At 35.8% G+C, this 9,067-nt stretch overlaps 1 long non-coding RNA gene across 3 annotated transcripts in view; it reads right to left on the minus strand.

Moving 5' to 3' along the window:
• Positions 1-4,003: 4,003 nt before the first annotated feature.
• The window catches only part of LOC121173363 (uncharacterized), a 6,103-nt gene continuing 1,039 nt past the window's right edge, over positions 4,004-9,067 (minus strand). The window contains exons 1-8 of one of the 3 annotated variants that reach the window (XR_005888074.1): positions 8,700-9,067; positions 8,238-8,343; positions 7,206-7,276; positions 7,034-7,075; positions 6,807-6,925; positions 6,154-6,668; positions 6,024-6,068; positions 4,843-5,484 (exon numbers count right to left, since the gene is read on the minus strand). The exon at positions 8,700-9,067 is cut by the window's right edge and continues 1,038 nt beyond it. This is a non-coding gene — a long non-coding RNA (uncharacterized lncRNA). Of the gene's footprint in view, positions 4,053-4,842; positions 5,485-6,023; positions 6,069-6,153; positions 6,926-7,033; positions 7,076-7,205; positions 7,277-8,237; positions 8,344-8,699 lie in introns of those variants that run through there. The other 2 variants (XR_005888076.1, XR_005888075.1) reach the window with 2 other exon arrangements.

The following is a 9,067-nucleotide window of genomic DNA, read 5'->3' on the forward strand; positions in this document are numbered from 1 at the left end:
TTGGTGTTAGAACAAGAAACTCGCACACCCTGGCTTTCTCCCTCAGACCCTGTTACAACTGCAATAGAAGGAATCGAAGCATTTCCTGCAGCTACAACTCCCCCCATTAGAGCAGGTTGGTTGGGAGTTGTTTTCTGTCCCTTACTTTTCCCCATTAGAAGCTAACCTTAGTTCTGAAAATAGCATCAGAAGGAGGAACACAGGATTGTTCGGTGACCAGAAGAGAGTAGGCAGAAACTCTCTTATTGAGTGCTCCGACAGAAAACGATGGAAGCCATTTCTTGTGTGACGAAGAAGTGGTTGAGGCACCACCAGCGTCCACAGTAGTTCGGACAAACACCTCTCCAACGATGGCCAGGCCACTGGAAATCGCCCAAGGAGGGAGAGATGCTGAACCACGAAGAGGTTAACGTGCGCGCCCTAGGAGAGAGAACAGAGAATTTGAATAGTGTTTAGGATGGTGGTGCATGGCCTGTCGGATTGCACCTGTTCTTGAGACTATCATTGGTGAGCCCCAATCTGCTTTCCAGAAAAATCGAAAAATGCTAGATAATATCTTCCTCATCCAAGAGCTTTTGCGCAAGTATGCCCGTAAAAGGGTTTCTCCCAGATGTCTGTTGAAGATTGATTTGCACAAGGCTTACGACTCCATTTCTTGGGACTTCTTGGAATGGATGCTTAAGTCCACTGGTTTTCCACATCAGTTCTGTGCTTGGATTATGGAGTGTGTCTCTACTACCTCATTCAGTATTGCGATCAATGGAGCTATTTTTGGCCACTTCAGAGGGCAGAGGGGCCTTAGACAAGGGGATCCCCTTTCTCCTTATCTATTTGTCTTGTGCTTGGAATACTTCTCCAGAGACATGCAAAGCCTCAAAGACGATGTAAACTTTCAGTTTCACCCACAGTGTGCAGCCTTACAGATCTCCCACTTAGCATTCGCGGATGACATTATGCTTCCTTCCAAAGGGGATGTGCATTCAGTATCTGCAATGCTTACCAAGCTGCAGCACTTTTGCAGTGTATCTGGGCTCTCCATCAGTGCAAACAAATCTGCCTTTTATTCAGCAGGTTTAAGGCCAGATACTTGTTCTGAAATTCAGCAGCTCACGGGTTTCAGTCCTGGCATTTTCCCCTTTAGATATTTGGGAGTTCCTCTCTTATCTTCTCGGCTAAATGTCTGCCACTATGCCCCTTTGATTGCCCAGATCACCTGCCTCATGCAAGGTTGGAACAGAAAATCGCTCTCTTATGCTGGAAAAGTGGACCTTATTAGAGCTGTTATCCAGGGCATTGCTAACTTCTGGATGGGTGTTTTCCCCCTCTGCCCCAATCCGTTTTAGACAGAATTAATGCCTCCTGCCGCAACTTCCTGTGGGGTAAGGCGGATTCCAGTAAAATCAAGCCTTTGGTGGCATGGACAGACATCTGTTTGCCTAAGAGGGAGGGAGGTCTTGGCCTGTTCAATCTTAAGGAGTGGAATACTGCCCTCCTATCTCGCATTCTGTGGGACTTGCACTCGAAGAAGGACTCCCTGTGGGTCCGTTGGGTTCATATCTATTATTTCAATGGAGGTGATGTTTGGGACTTTAACAGCTCTCCATCTGACTCTGTTTTAATTAAGAAGATTATTCACATCAGGGGCATCATTACCAACAGAGAAGGTAATATTGAGGCTGCAAAGCAGATGTTGCACTCCTGGAGCAATAATGATATTTTACTTGTAGGTAAAGCATATGACTACTTTAGAGAAATCAGACCTGCAGTTAACTGGAGTTCTGTCATCTGGAATCCAGCTATACCTCCGAAGATGTCATTTATCCTTTGGCTGGCTAAGAAGAATCACTTACTGACTCTTGATAGGGCTCCCTTCCTCAACAAAGGAGTCCTCTGCCCACTCTGCTCACGGGAGGCTAAGTCCCATGCTCACTTATTTTTTTCTTGTTGCAGGGCTATCCGAGTTTGGAAGCACATTAGAGATTGCTTTCCTTTTCCCAGGCAAACCACTTCCCTACAAAGCACCATCAGTCATCTCATCCGGGGCAGAAGCACCTCTGGTATTCAAGGTGGACTTCGCTGTTTGGCTTTGGCTACAACCGTGTATAGTATCTAGATGGCCAGAAACAAGTTACTTTTTGAGAATTGTCATTTTTCAGTTAACGATGTAATTAGTAAAACTATGTTTCTTGTTTATAGGCAGTCACATATTCTGCAGCTGTTTTAAGGCTTGACTAGGGTCTGCTTCATTTAGTGGATCCTGTATTTTGTCTGCGGGGAATGCCCTGTTCATTGATGTATTATTTTGGGTTAATATAATTTACATTTTTCCCAAAAAAAAAAGAAATGACAAGGATCATGCTCAATGATAATTCTACAACTAAGAACTTTTGGGCTAAAGCAATGAATATTGCCCATGTTATTTACAAAACAAAAATCACATAAGACCCGGTCTACAAACTTCATGAGTTGTGGAAAGGACAAAAAAGCCCAACATTTCATACTTTCATCCCTTTGCATGTCAATGTTTCATTGTTAACACTAAAGCCAACTCCGAATAAGTTTGATACTAAGTGTGACAATGGAATATTACTTGGATACTCTAAAACATCAATGGCCTATAGAATCTTAGAAGCTATCCATGTGAAGTATAGAAATATGATAGTTAAGATTGAATGATGACATTGGACCCTCACAATAACATATCAACCAACAAAAAGCAGACACATCCAACAATCATCTATGACCCCTCAACCATGGTCCAAATAAGAGCATCTCTTAGAAATGAAGGTCACACCACACTAATCTCTAAAGTTGTACCTAAACACATTAATAATGCTATGGAGGACGAACACTCATGATGGCCATGCAAGAAGAACTTGATCAATTCCAAAAGAACAATGTTTGGAAGGTTGTGCAACTACCCAAAGGTAAGGACACTAGGTGCAAAATGGGTATTTAAAAAAGTCCAACAACTAAAGTTAGATAACCTTTTGTTGATTGCCAAAGTTTTCTTTCGCTCATTAGACATAATTTCTTGTTTTCGTACAAACAATCTGACGAGTACAGCTACAAATATAAGCGTACATCACACATAATCCCATGTCTTCGTTCAAACAAACCGAGATAGTGCAGCTAGAAATATAAACCTACAACTAGTTATGAAAGGAGAAAGGAGCTTAAAAGAAATTCAGATACAGCATAGTTGCAAAATGTAAACAACCTTTCAACGAAACAATATGATTACCTCAACTTAAAATTGCTCTCGAAAACCTTTTGAAACCGTGATGCAATTTTTTAAGCCAACAAAAATAATTCCCGCCCTATGGAAGTGGGAAAAAAAATATTGGTCTAAAAGGTGTGACGCAGACGCATTTACAAAATAAAAAATCTTTTAATTAGGGTTTGAAGGTGAGAAATAAGTGTAATTTTTTTTTCTCTATCCAAATCTTATTTTTGTATACACATTTATAAATATTTATTTCAAATCTTATAAATGTATGAATCTTTCAAAATCTGTTAAATTGTTAGGATATAAATATGTTAAAATTCAAATTAAAAAAAATGTTAATCATAAAAATCTTTTAAAAGAATTTGATAAATCATAATATTTATACATTCTTTTAAAATCCAGAAGACTTTTTATCTGAAAAAAATAGTGTTTCAAAATTCCAATCCAATACACCCATAAAATAGCAATTAGTTATGACTACTCAATGGCATATATATATTGCTATCATATGATGAAAAGTAAAAAATCATAATGGTTATATTGATGTTGTCATAAGCAAGCAAGCATTTTATTAAAAATGCTGTCAGTGATTATGTATATTTAAGGCATATTAATTTTAGCCAAGTAAATTTTACTATTAATTATAGACAAACAAATTTTCAAGAGGCTCTTCGTTATGCGAAGGTATGGGGGAGGGATGTTGTACGCAGCCTTACCCTTGTATATGCAAAGAGGCTGTTTCCGGATTCGAACCCATGACCAACAAGTCACCAAAGCACAACTTTACCGCTGCACCAGGGCTCGCCCTCATGAACACAAACAACTAAAACAAAAAAATACAAAAGTAGCAGGGTCATTTAGAAAGTTTATTCATTTATTTTTTTTATTAGTAATTTTTTGTTCATCATGCCATATAGCTAGAGAATGGATAATAAAATGAAGCTATTATGATGTTATGAATCACAATTGATCCATGAAGTAGTAGTTTTGAAATATGAGCAAAGAACTTACTCTTGACATGAAATTCCATGTTGCTACTACACTTTTGTAATTTGAAATGGATTGATATTGTAAGTACCTAGTTGTTGGAGTTAGAATTTAACTAGTTTGATTTCAAAATTAAAAGATGAAAATATTATTATTAAAGTTGCTAAAATTATGAGTAAATTTTTTTGTGATAGTTGAAAACATGCGAAAAGGATATGAATGCATGTGTGTATCTATTGGGTAAATATAGATGATTGATCCGTTACACCAACCACATCCACAAGTACTTGATAAGCAGTTACTACATTTCCATACTTTCATATAATATACTGAAAATGTAAGGAAATACAAAATCATTCAAAATTTAAATAAGTTTTTAATATATTTTTAATTTCTGAAATGTGAATCATTTTGTTATTAGTCTTTGATTAAGTTGGTTTTTTTAATCCATAGAATTGACAAAATGTTTTTTTTTGTTTTTATTTTTATAAATTGTGAACCAAACAAGAAATAAGAAATTCACATTTTTTTGACATTTTTTACCACCATAATTTGATTTTCTATATTATATATTAAAGTACAATTTTGTAATGGTTTAAAATTGTTAAAATGAAGTCAATGAAAAAAATAAAAGCAATTTTTATTAAAGCAATTAATGAGTTTTAAATATTTTTTTACTTACTTAATTATGACAGTTTTAACTACCAGAAGTGTAGTTCAAATTGTAGTATAGAATATCAAATTTTGACACACACAAGTTGTCATAAATTTGAAATCTCTCATTCTATGTTTGGCTTATGCTATGCAATAGTAAAAAGAAATATGTTGTGAATTCAAAGACTAAAAAGAAAACGTGTCCTTTTGAAAAAGTAAAAACATTTAAATCTTTAAATAAAAATTTAGGATGAAATAATGAAAAGCAAAAAATAAATAAGCATAAGTTTGTAGAATGAAATAAATTGTAGTTAAAATACATTCATCCAAATAAAGTAATTAGGTCGAACCTAACACTATAATAAATTTTACCCAATCACATACACCTACCAAAAATAGCATAGACATAACTGCTGAGGTGACTATACTAGAGTTATCAAAACAGAGACTGAGGACACGTAGTCCTTGCCTTGGCCTATTTTCAAAAGGGCTTTCTCAAATATCAATGAATTGATTGGATTTTGTAAAGAATGGCCAGGGTTTCCAAAATGTCTCTTAAAGCTTAGTATCCACGCTGGGTGCTCGTGCTCAAAAACTAACATCTCCCTAATTACCTGGAATAATTTGGTATTTGGTTATTTGATAATGCGATTAAGGTAACACCAATTGCCGTTATATGAAAGTTCCCAAACAGTTTGCAAGTAAATAACTATAGCATGCATCCATCCAGAGTCTCAAGTATATCAACAATTATTTGTCAATTATATTGAAAACGGAATCATGTTAAAGTAGATGCATAACGTGTCAAGAATTATTGGTGCACACAATTGGGTTTTATGAACATCAACACCGCATCAAAGTAGGATAACATTTAAAGACGGCATTCATCTTGGTTTGTACCAATCAATCCAATTCCTTGATCTCCTACACTAGAAGACGCATATAGTTTATTAGCTACCATTTGATGTATAACATACCATACCATACCATACCATACAGTACCATACCATACCATACCATATTAAAACAATAATTTACATGTCAGGTTTGTATTCTATGCATTTTAAGTCTCAGGTTCATTTACTTACGACTCTTTTCAGTCATACCGATGTAAGTTTGTAATATTAGGTATATAGTTTACTGTAGTCCTTACCTGTACTTCCTTACACCAGGTTTATACCAATTCTTCTCACTTTACCTACAGTTGATTATGGTGAACAGCTTGAAGAAGACGAGTTTTACACGTCTTAAAGGTACAAATAAACAAGGGAATCATCACCAACCTGAGGCTTAAGCTTTAGGTGATTTAAAAAAACTCAACCCGCAGGCCGCAAGCCATATGCAGATAATTCTGCTGCCAGCTTCGTCCTATTTTGCCATTATGTTCGTCAAATATTGTACACATCTGGAAAAATTACGAGACCACCTAGGGGAAGCATGAATAAAAGAATGTATGACACAATTAACTGTAGAAGGACAAAATTTGTACCCACAACATAACAAGGCACAGAAAATTCCACTTGACATATTTTTATGAGAAATGAGAAATGAGAAATGAATACAGATTCTCGAGTCAGGGAGGAATGTAAAATCCCCTAATGTTGGCCTGCAAAGTATGAGAAATTTGTACCCACAATTAACTATAGAAGCATGAGAAATGAATATAGATTCTCGAGTCAGGGAGGAATGTAAAATCCCCTAATGTTGGCCTGCAAAGTAGCTCTATAACTTCGTTCTAGCTCAGCAGCCATTCGGTGATCCATTTTAAATCCCCAAATCTTAATTCCAATGTCACAAGCTAATCATGATACACAAAATAGAGCAATTTGAGTATGTTATGAAACAAAGCTGGTATAAGTTGTTGGGAGCGAGATGCTCCCAACTAACTCTAATTACCTACAGAGACATATCATAGGTTATCTGACACACATGTTACCTGGGTCGGCAAGGGGAGTGATGGTTCGCCGAAGCCCGTTGAAGGTCCATGTGTGTTTTACTTGTTGAACTAGCTATCTGCATAACTTTCAACACAGATGTCCGATTAACATGTATGACCTGTCAAACCAAATGGTTTTTGAAGTGCCTTTGGCAGCCTAAAATTCACTTGCAGAAGAAAACAGGATTCGACATACTGAAAGGGAAAGGTTTTCTGATTTTGTTTACCTTTTGGTTCTTATGAAATGACAAGTATGAACAAGATACCACCTTCAAAGATATTAAAAAGGAAAGCAAGGATGAGTATAATTAAGGCACGAAATAGAAGAAAGAAAGCATTATAGTGACGCACTTGGTTGAGAAGGACCTAAGAGAGGATGGAATGGACTGAAATATATACCTTACGTGGTAGTTGTGGTAGTTAGGAGGAAGGAGGAGAAAGTGCAGAATCTTGGCTCCAAGACATAAGGACTGAAACCAACATGTATATCTCAAAATCAAACCGAAACACTACCCATAGCCACACGTGGTGATGTCCACCCAAAGTGTCAACCGAAATTTTGTTTAGTGGGACCAAAAAATAGCTTATAATATTTTTGCATAGGCAAGGATTGACATGGGTAGTTAGGGTGAGGGATTGACCGCGGAGGATAATTTCGATGACACGGGGAAGAATGAGTGTTTCTTTTGTTAAAAAAAAATGATATTTTTTTTTTGTTTTTATTAATTCTGCAGAGATTTTAAAAACATAATAAGATACAGCAAAACTGCTGAGTGCATATCATATCAAAAGTTCCCTGTTTTTTAGTTGTCTATTGTATTACTTAGAGTCAATAAAATTAAAGTTACAATTTAAATTTCGGTGAGTATAACAAATTGAAAAGACAAACCTCATTCTAACAGTATCGTCAGTAAAGTAAAATAAATTAAATAAACAAATTTATTATCATTAGATGAGAGCGAGCAATAATGCCACCTCGATGATGAAATTAATTTGACAGCAGCAAACAGCCGCATTAGTTTACATGCCAGAGTACAGTGTGACATATGAAGGCAAAACTTAACTTCAGAAGCAACGTACTAAAAGGAATTGACACAGCAAAACCCGAGACTCACTCATAATTGGCGGCATAATTGGTTAAAGATAATAATATGTTAAAAACATAAATGTTGGGGGCATTAGTTGTATGTTTTTTTATAAGTGAATATGAGTAAATAACTCAAGTTGGCAGTTGTGTTTAGTTTGATTTCTGTTACAACTGAATGTCAACCATATAAATGCGGTTCTTGTAAGAGATTACAGTGGCTTTATAAAAATGTCAGTGTTTGTTTGTGATGTTGGACTCCCAAAATTCAACATTTGGAAGATAAAAGGAAACAAATTGAAATTTCAATCATTACATTACATGAAATGTTCAGTCAATATACTCACCCCACGCCATAAACGTATTGAATCATGGTGAAGGTCTCTCAATGAGCCTATGAAAGATATGTCTGAAAGAAAGGTATGATATGCACACACGAATAATGACATTGAACTGCAAAGAAGGAAAAATGAGGAGAGATTATGAAAGTGAAACAAAGGATAGCTAAGCATTTAGTATTGTAAAAGTCTAAATGAAAAATAAAGGACCAATATCGGTAACTTAAATGAAATGGAATTGCATATTGGGAGTTCTATGTATATTCATGTATTTTCGAGTCAATTAAAAAACATGGGCACCAGTAGGGCAGCAGCAGTATAATGCAGGAGTCTAGTCTCTTAACACCAGCTAAGAGAGTAATAATAACCTCATTTGATAACAACACTCCCTTGGGGTCACTATAACAACCTCATTTGCATAATAATCAGATTAATAAAGAAAGAAAATGGCAAAAGAGAAATCGAATTTACCAAGGTAGTTCAATTAAGTGGCAGTCTTCCAGAGAGAAAACAACTTGTAAACCACCAAATAAAAAATAGGTGAAGAAATATGCTAATAGCAACAGAATAACAAAGGAAGCAAGCAGTAACATAATAGGTGAATGAAACGATTATTAATTTGAAAAAGAAAGGCAGAATGAATATGAATATTATTAAAGAAGGGTTAAGGGGGAAAATTTCCACGGCACTGCACCATCAACGGATGATTCACTTTACAAAAAAAAAACAATAAAATTTTATAATCTCTCACTTTGATTTGAACCGGAAAGGCAATAATAGTTGTGAGGTCGAAAGTTTCGTTGGTATAAACCCTAGCCCATGGAGAAGAGAATGGGAGG

Source organism: Glycine max, chromosome 13 (genome assembly GCF_000004515.6).
Source record: "Glycine max cultivar Williams 82 chromosome 13, Glycine_max_v4.0, whole genome shotgun sequence".
Taxonomy (NCBI): Eukaryota; Viridiplantae; Streptophyta; class Magnoliopsida; order Fabales; family Fabaceae; genus Glycine; species Glycine max.